Raw genomic sequence first — 14,108 nt, forward strand, 5'->3', positions numbered from 1 at the left:
CAAAACAAAGCAAAGCAGAGCAAAACAAAACGAACAAACGAAAACCCTCACGTCCCGCACTTGCATATAACGCTGTTACGTGCCCAAGCGGTATTGTACGTCATCCTAGCACTACACCCCGGGTCGTACGGTATATGGGAACGAGCACACGCCACGAATCGTCTCGAATCACTCCCTACAGCTGTAAGGCGCCTTGAAGCGTGCACCCCCAACATTCTTCTTTGCGCATCTGTGAAAGGTAAACTCTTGAGCAAACTCTGAACCAGCTCTAAGGAAACTAATCCGATTAGACGTTACTTTGACTCATCCTTTAAGGGACCCTTGTTAATTGGAGAAATCAATGATTTCGAATGAATTCTGTATGCGTTAAAAGACAGCTATACACAGAAAACATGCAGGACACTGCTCATGATGTTTCTCGAGCCGAAACACAGTGCGTTTTTCCAAGCCATTTGACAAAGCCCGCCCACTGAAAACTGCAGCAGGTCGTGTAAAGGCGTTCAACTTTGTAACTACTGCACGCACAGGAAGCAGAATAAATTCCTCTTTTCAAACTGTCAAAGGTTTGCTGCAGGACATCGCACAATCTCTTTTGAACGGGGACAAACGATTTCTTATGGGGCGCAGTAAGTACAGACGTTTATAAAGCTCCACTCATGCCGACGATGCAGCATGAAGAAGCGCAACCTAACGTTTGACAGACAAAAGCCGGGCGCCGCTACGAGCAATATGAAATCAAACTGACAGCACACGGCGTTTCGCGCTGACTCAAAAGTGATCTCGACAGACGATGTTCTCTGCATAACGCTGAAAGAGCTAAAGAGCGTTTTTGTTGAGACGTAACCCATTGGGCAAAAGACGTATAATATACGTCTATTAAACGCATATCTTAGACGTCTAAATGTGGTCTACAATTCGTCTAGAATGAAATTCTAATATACGTCTAAAGTTAAACGTCAATTATACGTCTATATTTAGACGTTCATTATACATAAATGGTTGGAGTTCTATTATACGGATAAATTTAGAGGACTATTATACATATATGGTTGGAGTTCCGGATAACTTTAGAGGTCTATTATACGTATATGGTTAGAGGTCTATTATACGTATAACTTTAGAGGTCTATTATACGTATATGGTTAGAGGTCTATTATACGGATAACATTAGAGGTCTATTATACGTATATGGGTAGAGGTCTATTATACATCAAAGATAGATTTTATAGGTGTAGAAACAAGTAAAACAAGCCAATGATTAGGTTTAGAAATGTATTCTGAAAATACACATTCACACCTGAAAAATATGTATTTCAAATTATACATTGTATACAATCAATCAACAATCAACATATGGGCAATAATCATAAAAAACACAACTAGTCTTAAACTTCAGCTACAAATTCTGGTAATATGGCAATATACAGTATAGTAACGGCAAACACAAACTAATTACATTAACACACTAACTCAAAACCACATTTTGATTCAAATATACATTTTAAAATGTACAACTTCTATATTTCCAAGAAAAAAAATATTACAATGGAAGTTAAGACGATTTTTGTCCACTATTTGCAAACCCTGTCTAATTGTCCTAACAGTTAGAACCAAAAACCTAGTATTTTCAGTGTCCAGATCTCCTGGCCCCCTGCCTTGCATATGCATTCTTCAAGTAACACATTGCGTGCTCCTTTATTTCTTTTTCTGTTGATGTAGGGCGGGACTTCAGCACCGCAGCTAGGAGAAAATTATATAATATTACTTCCCAAATTAATGATGATTAATATCTTCTTTAGTATAATCTGAAAAATGAACGGTTTACTAAGCTCAAAGCTGAAATAAATGTATAAAATTTGGCTTGCATCATAGCAGTTGAGCAATAAAGTCTGTCCTAATTAAAGAGTACCCAAAGTTTGAAAGTACAACATAGAATAAGAATAAGAGAAACGGCAAAACGATTTTGTGTCATCTTCCCCATTCACACTATTTTATGTGCCATTTTTTTGCTTATTCACATACTATTTTAATCAAAATAATATTAAGAAAGATCTGTATGTATTCAGATAGTATTATTATTGTTCATACTTATTCGTCAAAAGAGGATTGCTGAGATATTTGCGGATATACTTCTACGTTTGAAAAACGTGTCCAAAATGGTGACCAACGAATACTAGCAATGCATTGTGGTATATAACCGGAAAATATGCTGGGTTCGATATTTTCTCAACGTATGCGTTTATTAATGTTGTCGATATTATGGTTGAAATTTAACATTGATAATACATCGCTGCTATGAGCTGATGTGCAATTTTAACGCATGCAATAAGTAAGGATCGGTCACTGTTGTATGGTATTATATATAATGACATTATGGAATAGGATGGGGACAGGCCTGGCATCACGGGGGGAGGGGGGAATGCCGCCCCTTCAGTTTTGGGCAAAAAGTTTTACCTAACTTAATTTGCACCCTAAAAAAATAGTTGTACTTTGTCAATGGTCAGACAACACTAAATGACACGAACAGTCACTCAGTCTGTTTGATGGGCAGGAGGGCTATCCGTCCAGGAACTGCACATATTATTGAGTGTCAACATTACGATCCTGTTTGCTCAGGTGGACCGATTCCTTGCAGTAGTTTATCATTATACTTAAAATCGTTATATAACTAGGACTAGTTATAGCAGTCTGTGCTTTCTGTTGGTTTTACAACATTTTTTTCTTAACGATTCAGAACGTCCATGTAGCTGCAAAAATGAACGCTTATGGTACTTTTCGCTCCAGGCAGTACAAACCTTGAGAGTGACGAAAAATGTGAAACTGAACTTCATCGCAAATACCAGATTGCTAGTCGTTATCTTCTATCATGAAGCACTAATCAATGGCATAGCTGCGAGATTTCATTTGGGTAGCTGCACCGTACAGCTCCGTTTCAACCGAAATATCACTCCCCCCTCAGAATTTCAGACGCCCCCCTACAGATTTTTCCTCGGGCACCGCGCACTGATGGGGGACTTTTGTCAAGAAAATAAAAATAGAAACTCTTTAGGCACTCAAACATTTTACTGTTTTTTTTCAGGCAGGTGGCAAGACCCCCTCAGCAAAACCCTTGTTTGCCAAGCTGTGGGCATTGATTCGTCGAATATACGTATATTTACGGCGAAATTACGGCTATACGTATATATACGTGGCCTCGACGTATAATCAACGTCGAATTGCAACCGTAAAATCGACGACATGAATAAACGCATATATAACGTCGAAAACACATCTAACACAGTGCCTGAGGCTTTTTACTGTATGTATCGTGTGTGCCGCAACTAGGAGTATACGGCACTCTGCACAGTGTACGAAGTAAATTATTTTCGCAGTAATTAATTTATTATTTTTACTATATTTATTATACACGTGTAAATTAATTGCTGCGAAAATAATTTACTTCGTACACTGTGCAGAGTGCCGTATACTCCTAGTTGCGGCACACACGATACATACAGATGCAGCCATTCAAAATGCACGGTAAAAACCCGCGGTACGGTAACCTACCCACAAGCCACCGCGGGGCACCGGAGCATACCGCAGGGCAAGTGATTGGCTGGCCAAAATGACCGACAGGGGCACTCGTGGTGCATTGGTTGGTAGTGCAAAGATTTAATCATTTAATGTCTTTACTGTGCACATTTTAATCCGCTTAGTTTTGAATATTTATATGGATTTTACCACTAAAGGGAAATTTTAGTAGCTGAGCATAAAAAGAAGAGGAGCATAACGCATCTGAAGGTCATAAACGATATTAATTTAAAACATTACTGTATGTATGTAAACTGTACTGTGTATGGCTGGTCTTGGTAGTTTAAAGAAAAAATACACACCAGTCTTCCATTTCTCCCTAAACATTTTAAGCATGAAAGTTTTATGAAACGGTACCCAAATATGCGATTGCTGTATAGAATGAATTTTAATTAAAAAAAAATATTTAACACGAACATTAAGCTGTTTACATCTTCCGCCTGAGAACAGTCACCCGTTGCTACCCAACGCAGAATGGTGATTGGCTGACACCATCTGACACCCCTCTGATTGGAGAAAAAAGACGTGCTGGTTTGCTATACCAGGAAGAGGATTTCTTTCAATTCTAAACGTGTATTTTAAAAGTTTAAGAAATAAAAACCTTACAGCGTACACAGATTTCTAAACTGATCAGGATCGTTATCTTTGTCTTATGCATAATAATGTTCACCGCTCTGTCCAGCAAATTAATAATAAACTTTATTTTATATAGCTTTTTAAACGAATAAGTAATTAGATTGCTCATAAACCTAATCACTTGCTTTTTCTTTTTATTTAGGCTCAGATTTCAACTATAGATCGTATTATTAATAACCATAATAACAACCAACCAACAAAAACAACCATATAAACATAATACCAACCAAAAACATAGATAACAACCACAATACAAAATCAAATAATCAAACCATTTTACACTCGCAAGTCCTCCAATTATCATAATCCCGCCCCTTATGCAAAACCAAACCTTCCTCCCATCCCAGTTTATCCTGTTTATCATAAACAAAATCCACCTCAATTTTCAACATAAAGCATTACACAAAATCAATACCTCAACACTCCATACTCAACAACGATAATTCACAAACAGCCAGAACATGTAACTACACATTCCCAAACATACCTACTTTCCATAGCCCCGCCCCTTATGCAAAACCAACATCCCTCCCCTGTTCTCTCTCTCCCCTGGCGGTTGTAATTGTTTTTATTTTCAAATAAATTTTAGCAAAGTCATGTATTTTAAAAATCTTAAGATTTTTCTATATATGTCTTTATTTAGTGGTTTCATTAGTGACAAAGGCTAAACTTTCTTGGAAAAATGTCTTTTATGTAAACCATGTTTGCTATTAATTCATTCAGGGCTAAAATATGTTCATTGTCTTCTAATGAAAGAAGGGTTCCTTTCGCCGTAGTCGGGAGCCTAGCCTTTAACTAGTAAGTACTGTATTTACTGGGTTTTTGAGGGGGGGGGTGTCTTTCGCTGGAAATCTCGCCTCCTACTTTGAAAATACCCGTGAAACCGGTTCAATTCGTCACAGCCAGCACTCCTGCAGAGAGTTGGGTTGTACTTGCAGTGTATACAGTACACGCGTTATGCTCTTCATTAATGTCTGTGAAGTTTTATTTAATCTCTGAGCCATACTGATTTTTCTGGAAGCCAGTTTCCGCCAGGGAGTAAAAAAAAAAAACACACTATGGTATTCTCTTCAATGCAGTGCAGTTAAAAACATACCTCTGATGCTGCTCCTAAATGAATATCGTTTATGACCATCAGAAGCTTTATGCTCCTTTTCTTTTTCCAGTGGATTGAACAGGGAGAGGCATTTCATGATGTACTTTTCACTGATGAAACAACAGTGGCTCGGGAACAGTTTTCAACCAAGTCGTTTTATAAAAAGGGGAGATATGTACACGTTACTGAAGCTAAAAGTTTAGCCTTTGTCGCTAATGTAAACACTAAATAAAGACATATAGAAATCCCTACGTTACAGACTGTATATGGCTGGTATTGGTAGTTTAAAGAAAAAATACACACCAGTATTCCACTTTCTCCCTAAACATTTTTAGGATCAGAGTCTTACATGTGGTTATTTCGAAAACGTTTGTACGTGCTCCTTCTTACCATGTTACTGTTTACCGTTACTGACCATATTAAGTTTAAGTACGCTGGGCAAACGTTCCGAGGTCAAATTCTTCCAGCACGGGGGTACCTTTAAAGCGGAGACGACGGCACCGAAATTTTTTGGCGCGCCTTCTCTTTAAAGCCCTGGCCAATTTTGAAGACAGTACGTACAGTTATAATTCAAACGGAATTAAAAACTACACATCCCAGTAACCATGGTGGTGCTTGTGATCATTGCGTTTAACCAACGAAACAGGGCGAAAAATCAGTCACATGACTTTGGGGCAGAGTTTCGAAAGCTTAACCTATCAGCAACAAAGCGAAATTTACACGATAGGCTACCTCAAACTGTCAGTTACACGACTGTGTATGTCGCTTAAGCCACTCCTATTTGGCATTTTAGTTATGGAGGCGAGAAGACGCCCCCCCCCCCCCTCTGGGTGCCTGATTTGCCGCCATCTTTAACCGCTTCGTGTCCAAATCGCAGTAGCTACGCGTACGAAATAAAGTTCATCCCAGCTACAAAACATATATATTTTTGTGGTAAGAGGGAGCAAAACATCAGTATTTACTGCTATTAATTAGTGTATGATTTATAGTTGAAATCTGAGCCTAAAAATAAAGTTAAAATCTCGACAAAGCAATGTAGGAAATACAGAGAAAATAAATCCTTTCTGACATCTAAAATCAGTTTCGATCAAGGTCTCTAAAACGAACAAGAAAAAGAGGATTTTCGGAGGGCAATTACGCTGTATTTATATAGAATAAGTGATTTATGAGCAATCTAATTTCTTGTTCGTTTAAAACAGTGAAATGTCAGCTGCAAAAGATCGCACCAGAAACAGCACTCTCTCTGCCTGTCATAGACGTTCAGGAAAGGCTGAATGAAGTCATGGTGATCAATAATAACAGTTGTAGGACAAGAAACAAAAGATAGTGAAAACTTAAGATTTTTAAGGCTAAAACTCAAATTCATTCTACAAATTAAGGCAAATGAAAATTCAGGACGTTAAAGTGCTAGAGGTGTAAAAAAATACAAAAATGCACATGAGCAAAACGTTTTAGAAATGGAGCAAACAGAATAAAAGCCATGCCTATAGTGCAGAAGAGGGATGCAGGAACACTTGCTTAGATATACAAAAAAATCACAAAAAGGTCTATGTTACAAAAGAACATGTAAACATGTACATCAATTTCCCTTCGCGATCAATAGTCTTATCTATAAACATGAAACAGAGTGAGGAATCAGAAATTAGCATGCATAAAAAACAGCAATTCTGTCAGTGAGCCCTAAATGAATTAATAGCAACTATGGTTTCATGGAGGGCTTCTCAGATAGTTGGGCATTTAGGTAAACTGCCAGGTGAAAGGACTTGTAAACATATTTTGTTAAAGCAAGTCAGTTTTTTCCGCAACACATAAAAGACATTTTTCCAAGAAAGTTTAGCGTTTGTCACTAATGAAACCACTAAATAAAGACATAAATATAGAAATCTTAAGATTTGTTTTATTTAATGTTGGTAGCAGGATGAACTGTCAGGTTGAGCTAAGTGTATATTTTGTCACAGGGTTGCTGCAAGATGTTAACAGTGAAAAGGGTATTTAGAAATGAGTTATTTCAAGATGAAAATTTTCAGAATAATTGCAAATCTAGCAGGATAGAGAAAGCACAGAAAACTGGCAGTTAGATTGATCAGATTAGTATGAAAAGTCATTTAGCAAAGGGAATGAGAAGAGTGACAAACTAGTATACTTTAGATCTTTTTTTCTGAACCAGGGAAAATCTGATCATGTTTCCCTATAACAATAATAAAAAACTTTATTTTATATATTACCATTAAAGGTGGCATCTTAAAGCAATATGGTAGATGTAAAAACAGATAAAAGGACCACAGATTACAAAGTAAATACATATAAGAAAGACAAGCAGTTAGAGGTGCGACCAAAATTAGAAAATGAAGCAGATACAGACACTAAGTCTTCTGAAAAGAAAGGTTCTGAGGTTAGATTTAAATGCACTCAGGGTACGTGACTGATATCACTGGGAATACAAATTGAGAGCTCTGGGGTGCAGCTGGAGAAGACCCTGTCACCCACAGAATGTAGATGTTCTTGAGGACAGCTAGAAGACCAGAGTCAGACAGACAAAGGTGGGGGAGTAGACGGATAATAAGCCATATACTGTAGGTACAGAATGAGGATGAGGAATTTGAAGTTGACTCGAAACCTGATAGGTAACCAGTGCAAGGACTTGAAAACAGGTGTAATGCATCCCTGATAGGATTCTCGCTGTCATATTCTGAACATATTGAAGATTGCTCAGTGTGGATTTAATTTCCCCAGTGAACAGGATGTGCATTTATTAATTCTAGGAAAAAAAGCCTTTCTTAATTTCTCTAGTTCTTAGTTTCTCTAGTTCCCTTTAAAATAAACTATTATCCCACAATGCAGAGTATTAAATGGCCAGTATTTACACATGATATTTGTGATTTAAAGAAATGAACACAAGCAGCTTTTGGGGATTTAAGTGTTGGCTGAGTTATTGCAGGATAAAAGACTAGAGATGTTGGTAAGAAAAAGATAATTTTGGGAAAGCTAAGGAATACACTGATAACAAGAACACTTCCTAATGGGGTTAGGCATACTTTTGATGAAGATGATGAAGTTAACAGACTATATGTTTACATAGATACTGAAATGAGGATTGTATTTTAGATTTTGTGCAGTTACTAGTATTGAACTTTGTGTTGGATGCACATGAATTGAAGGAATGGGCAAACATAGCTGATGCGGATCCACAGAGCCAGCATATTAAGATGTTTATAATTAGAGGTAATTTGTTTAAATAACTAGGTATGGATACTGATGTGCAAGAGAGGTGGAAAGGCCAGCACTATAAAATATTTTATTCTCAGTGAGATGCTGCCATTTCATAGTGGGTTTCTAACACTGTGTATAGTCCATCTATTTCTAATCTCTTTATCCAGTACTGAGGATTTGGAGCCTATCCCAGTAAGCAACGGACACAAGGCAGAATACACCCTGGACATAGCGCCAGTCCATCACAGGACAGACAGACACAAACACACACACACCAGGGCCAGTTTTCCCATAAACCAATTAACTTACCAGTATGTTTTGGAGTGCGAGAGGGAGTCATATCACACATACGGAGAAAAACCATGTAACCCAGAGAGAACATGCAAACCCCACACACACAGGATGGCAGGAATTGAATCTAGGACCCCAGTGCTCCAAGATAGCAATGCTAACCACTTTGCCACCATTATAAATGGATGGATATCTTAGTTATCTTTCTAGTTCACAGGTTTGCATGCATAATTTAATTTTGAAAGGCGCTGAGACATCAGGTACTACTGTTGTATTTATGAAAAAGAAACAAAACAAAAAACATGCTAACAACTGTGCCATCCTACTCCTTAGTTAATACATTTTATTATTCATAAACAGTTAACATTGTTAGCAAAATATTTTGAATTATATTTAACCCTATTTTTTCTTTAGTTTTGTATTTAACTTATTATATGATAGTCAGACTTAATGTATATTTGAACAATGAAAATATATTTTTACAAGATTTTACATTAAGCACTTAAAATTAATATGGTTAATAATAGTAAACTGTAACATGCTGTAACAAGATCGGTTAAACTGCTAAGAAAATCCTTTCAGAGAAAATGTTTCAGGTGTGAAGAACAAACCTGTTCCCACACACCCTGCCCCCACTACCATTAGAATATACACAAACATTTTAGCGTTTCATTCTGAGCAGAAGACCCTCACACCTGAAGAGTGCTGGCTGTGACGAATTAAACCGGTTTTACAGGTTTCAATCACAGATTGGGAATCAGTAAAGTAACACACAGCGCCACTGGATTTGATAATACTGTACCTAACCAAAATCCGCAATATGGAAACAGAACCTGTGTAATTGTTGATAGATGATGTACTCGTAACATTTTTTCAAGACGAACTACAACATTTAAAAAATGACTTGTATGTACTTGATATCTCTAATCAATCCACGGGTTCCAGCACAAAACGAAACTAAAACGCATACCGTTTCGCGCTTCTTATTAGTTGCTCAAAAGTAATTTGACCGTATGAAATGCATAATATAAACCTAGAAACATATACGTGAGCAGTACTTAAGCACTGTAGTATCGGTGTTAAGACATACCTCTCAAATACTGTAAATCAAGTTAAAAATATCTCAAGACCGATTCTGGTCGTAATGAAACCATGTTTCGTGTATGTTTTCTTTTTCATCTTGAAATAACTCATTTCTAAATACCTTTTTCACTGTTAACATCTTGTTAACGATTCCATATTATATTCCCTTTAAATCAAATTCTAAAAGTATGCTTGTTGACTCCGGTATCACGTTAGTTAAAGACTTCGAAGCTTACAATGTTTAGGGAGAAATGGAATACTGGTGTGTATTTTTTTCTTTTCATGATAGGTGTCGCATTTTAAATCATTTTCGTAGTTAGAAATTATGAAACGCCCTGTTAAAAGCAAGGAAGTTTTTATGCCCGTTGAAGTAAAACGAAATGCCTGACAAAGTATGGCTTGGACAGATTCCAAGTGCTTGTACAAATGTGCTAAAGAAATTATACTTTGAGTATACAGCTTGTCCAAAGTCATCCATTATTAATACAATTAGTAATATCTTCAGTAAAGGCTTTGATGCATAAATATTTCTGATAAAGTTAGGTTGTGTACTTTTGTCCAACTGAGCAATCTTGCTTTCATAAAATATACCAACATTTTAATGACTGATGATTAACATGCTGTAATACACAGTTCAAAATTAAAGGCTCAAATGCTGTACATGAGAGGTTAAGCTCCCCCTGGCGGTTTTACAAGGCGACGCCGGATAGTTAGTCACGTGACACACGTGAACCGCGTGATACCCCGGTGGGCGTGTCGCGGTATGCCGCGAAATACCTCACCCATTTTGAATGGCTGCATCTGTACAGTAAAAAGCCTCAGGCACTGTGTTAGATGTGTTTTCGACGTTATATATGCGTTTGTTAATGTCGTCAATTTTACGGTTGCAATTCGACGTTGATTATACTTCGAGGCGACGTATATATACGTATAGCCGTAATTTCGCCGTAAATATACGTATATTCGACGAATCAATGCCCACTGGGAACAAGCTCGCTTCTTTCTACCATGATGTCACCATGACCAAATCTGTCTTTAAACACCTTGCTCAGTCTCTAACGAGACTGTCAAAAATTGCTTTCGCCGATTGTATTGCAAACCGGCGGAAGCGGGGTATTGGGAAAAGTTTTCAACTAGCAATAATCCCGCCTCGGCTAAACCTCACAGGCTACGATAGTGCCACTGCGCAAAGCTGACGGTTGCCAGGCAACCGCGGGGATCCTATGGAAATCGTTATCAATCGTCTCATGGCATGTCGTTGCTGTAACGCTTCATATTTGTCGTCTTCTTCTAGCTTGAGGTTTTGAAGAATTTCATGACAGACAAGGGCTCCGTTGGGAACAAAGAAACCCGTTGATTCTTTTCAGCAGCAGAAATACAACCCTTTAAATACAAGATGACAGAACAATGACGAAGGGCATGCCGGGAGGAACTCATGCACTACAGAGGAAAGGGGGCGGGCACGTACAGTTCACATTCAAGCCACAAGTACTCTTCTCGGATGTTGCACAAACAAATCCTAACGTCTTGAAAGCATTGCGGCATGTTTGTGTCCCACTTCCCGTGGCTGCAGGATGACTGACATGAACGGACAAACACAATCTGTGGCGTTTAGCGTGACATAGTCTTGCAGGCATCGTGCTGTCTCACTGCAATACTATACCGCTGGAGGAAACAGTCCATCTGGCCATGAAACTGATTTGAACGTCTAGCTACAGCAACTAACAATATCATGATTTATTCAGGATGTGTGGAATCAGCACGTCCCGGAGACAGCTTCCGAAATCGTGAGCATTCTCTGGTGGTAGGGGCGTTCAAGATGGCGCTCAGGTGGGAGGTAAAGTTTAGTGGTTGAGGATTTTTTTTGAGTTTTTCATGACCTGAATGTTAATTTTTGCTTTTTTTGACTACAGAAAAATAAGGACTTAACACTACTTGTTTAAACTTCAGTTATAATTGAAAGAAAAAAAAACGTTTTTTTTTAGGTTTAAGAATTTCGATATGAGTAACACTGGGAAAAGAAAAGAGAGTGCTGGGTCTTCGAAGGAGAAGTCTAAGAAACCTCAATCGTATATGTATAGCACTACAAGAAAATTGATGGCAACTAAAGGGAAAAGTGAAGCAGCTGGAGGGGACGTGGAAAGAGTGCTGGAGATGCGCTCGTACGCGAGCGTTCGCAGCCCAAGTGAGACTCAGCTGCCAGAGGAAGAGCCGGAGTCCCTGCCCAGCACACCTGTGAAAACCCCGGCAGCCAAGAGAGGAAGGGGCGACCTGACGCTGGAGGAGCTCCAGACCAACATCTTCAACATGATGGCACAGAGCATGGGTGAGCTGAAGGAAATGATTTGATCTAATACAGTTGCAATCGAAAGTCTTAAAAAGTCCATGGACTGTGTGTTTAAAGAGGTTGAAGACTTAAAGAGTGAAGTAAAAGTTCTTAAACAAGTAAATACCAAACAAGAAAAGCATATTAAAGAACTTGAATTGAAAGTGAACGATGTAGATAGATACCGTCGATGATGGAATTTAAAATTATTTGGAGTTAAAGAGGAACGTGATAAGGACCTTGTTGCAATAGTGAAGGGTATCTGTAAAAGGACCCTGCCGGACCAGGAGGACGTAATATCGGCCATTGACTTTGTTCACAGGCTCGGGAGAGCGAACATGTCTGGGCAAGTGCGCCCCAGATCGATTATAATACAGTTCACCAAGAGGACGGCGAGGGACATGCTGTGGCGAGCGGCGAGGGGGAATGAGTATTTGAATGGGAACAAACTGAGGTTTGCAGAGGACCTGTCTGCCGCGGACAGGAGTACCAGGAACCAGCTGTGGCCCCAGGTTGAAGCTGCCAGAAGAGAGGGGAGGAGAGCCTACTTTGTGGGAGCGAGGGCCTTTGTGGACGGGAAGGAGATTTGCTCCCAGTGACTGCTCAGTTAATGATTATGTTTGGTTATATTTGTTATACCAGTATATACTAGTGTTTCTTTAGTGTTAGTTTGGAATGGTGTAGTTAAGTGTTAAGGACTGTTATAGTTCTGGTTCTTTGAAAAACTCAATAGTTTAGACAGTCTTAGAGTTAGTTATTTGCTTTTGTGTATGTCTTTTTCATGAATGCCAGAGGTACTCGAAATGTTGTTAAAAGAAAAACTGTGTGCTGAGTTTTATTTTTTACAGGAAACGCATGCATGTTGAAACTAAAGTTTATAAATAATTGAGAAATATTAAAGCAAGGAAAATATGATATGTGTAAAATATACAATTTGATCACATAATTACTTAATTACCTCTGGTAGTTAAATGCTTTTTTCTGCTGCGTTTTTTTTCTCTTGTACATGACTCTGATCCTCTTGTTGTATTTGTATTTGTAAATTCTATGTTTAATAAAAAAAAAATTAAAAAAAGCATTCTCTGGTGGTGTCCTGCAGGCTTCCTGTGGGTGTGCGTTGATGGTATAGTGGTGAGCATAGCTGTCTTCCAAGCAGTTGACCCGGGTTCGATTCCCGGCCAACGCAGTGGCGAATGTTTTCAAATGCTGTCATGAGCCTTGGATTGTGACTAGCAAAGCGAAGCCTTTTGAAAGAGCTAAAGCACTGAAAAACGGAATTGAGGGAGAATCTTACAGGGGATTCTGAGCGGTGTCTGCATACACGCAGTCCGATACGGGTGCTGAAAGCTTGAGCTACTCTCAATGTCATGCTGGCTTTCCCCGGAGTAAATCTGTTACATTGAAAGAATGCTTCTCGCAGGTTCAAAAAGGGACCCTTGTTAATTGGAGAAATCAATGATTTCGAATGAATTCTGTATGCGTTAAAAGACAGCTATACACAGAAAACATGCAGGACACTGCTCATGATGTTTCCCGAGCCGAAACACAGTGAGTTTTTTCAAGCCATCTGACAAAGCCCGCCCACTGAAAACTGCAGCAGATCGTGTAAAGACGTTCAACTTTGTAACTACTGCACGCACAGGAAGCAGAATAAATTCCTCTTTTCAAACTGTCAAAGGTTTGCTTTACGAACGCCGCAGGACATCGCACAATCTCTTTTGAACAGGGACAAACGATTTCTTATGGGGCGCAGTAAGTACTGTTACTGTCACTGCTCGATACCGACGTTGGCCTACTATACCATGTTCAGCCACTGCTAGAAAATGTACGGCTCTAGCACCAGAGCAAACAACAGGAGGGCCGATGTCGAACAGGCACACGTGTCAGACATGGAGA

General features: G+C 38.8%; 2 non-coding genes across 2 annotated transcripts; one reads left to right on the forward strand and one right to left on the reverse strand.

Annotated features, from left to right (window-relative positions):
- Nucleotides 1–10,938: 10,938 nt before the first annotated feature.
- Nucleotides 10,939–11,080, reverse strand: LOC138234120 (U4 spliceosomal RNA). The gene has a single exon (XR_011187815.1). It is a non-coding gene; the product is annotated as a U4 spliceosomal RNA (small nuclear RNA).
- A 2,246-nt stretch (nt 11,081–13,326) lies between these two features.
- trnag-ucc (transfer RNA glycine (anticodon UCC)) lies at nt 13,327–13,398 on the forward strand. The gene has a single exon. It is a non-coding gene; the product is annotated as a tRNA-Gly (tRNA).
- The last annotated feature ends 710 nt before the right edge of the window (nt 13,399–14,108 follow it).

This window comes from Lepisosteus oculatus, unplaced genomic scaffold, assembly GCF_040954835.1.
Source record: "Lepisosteus oculatus isolate fLepOcu1 unplaced genomic scaffold, fLepOcu1.hap2 HAP2_SCAFFOLD_74, whole genome shotgun sequence".
Classification (NCBI taxonomy): Eukaryota; Metazoa; Chordata; class Actinopteri; order Semionotiformes; family Lepisosteidae; genus Lepisosteus; species Lepisosteus oculatus.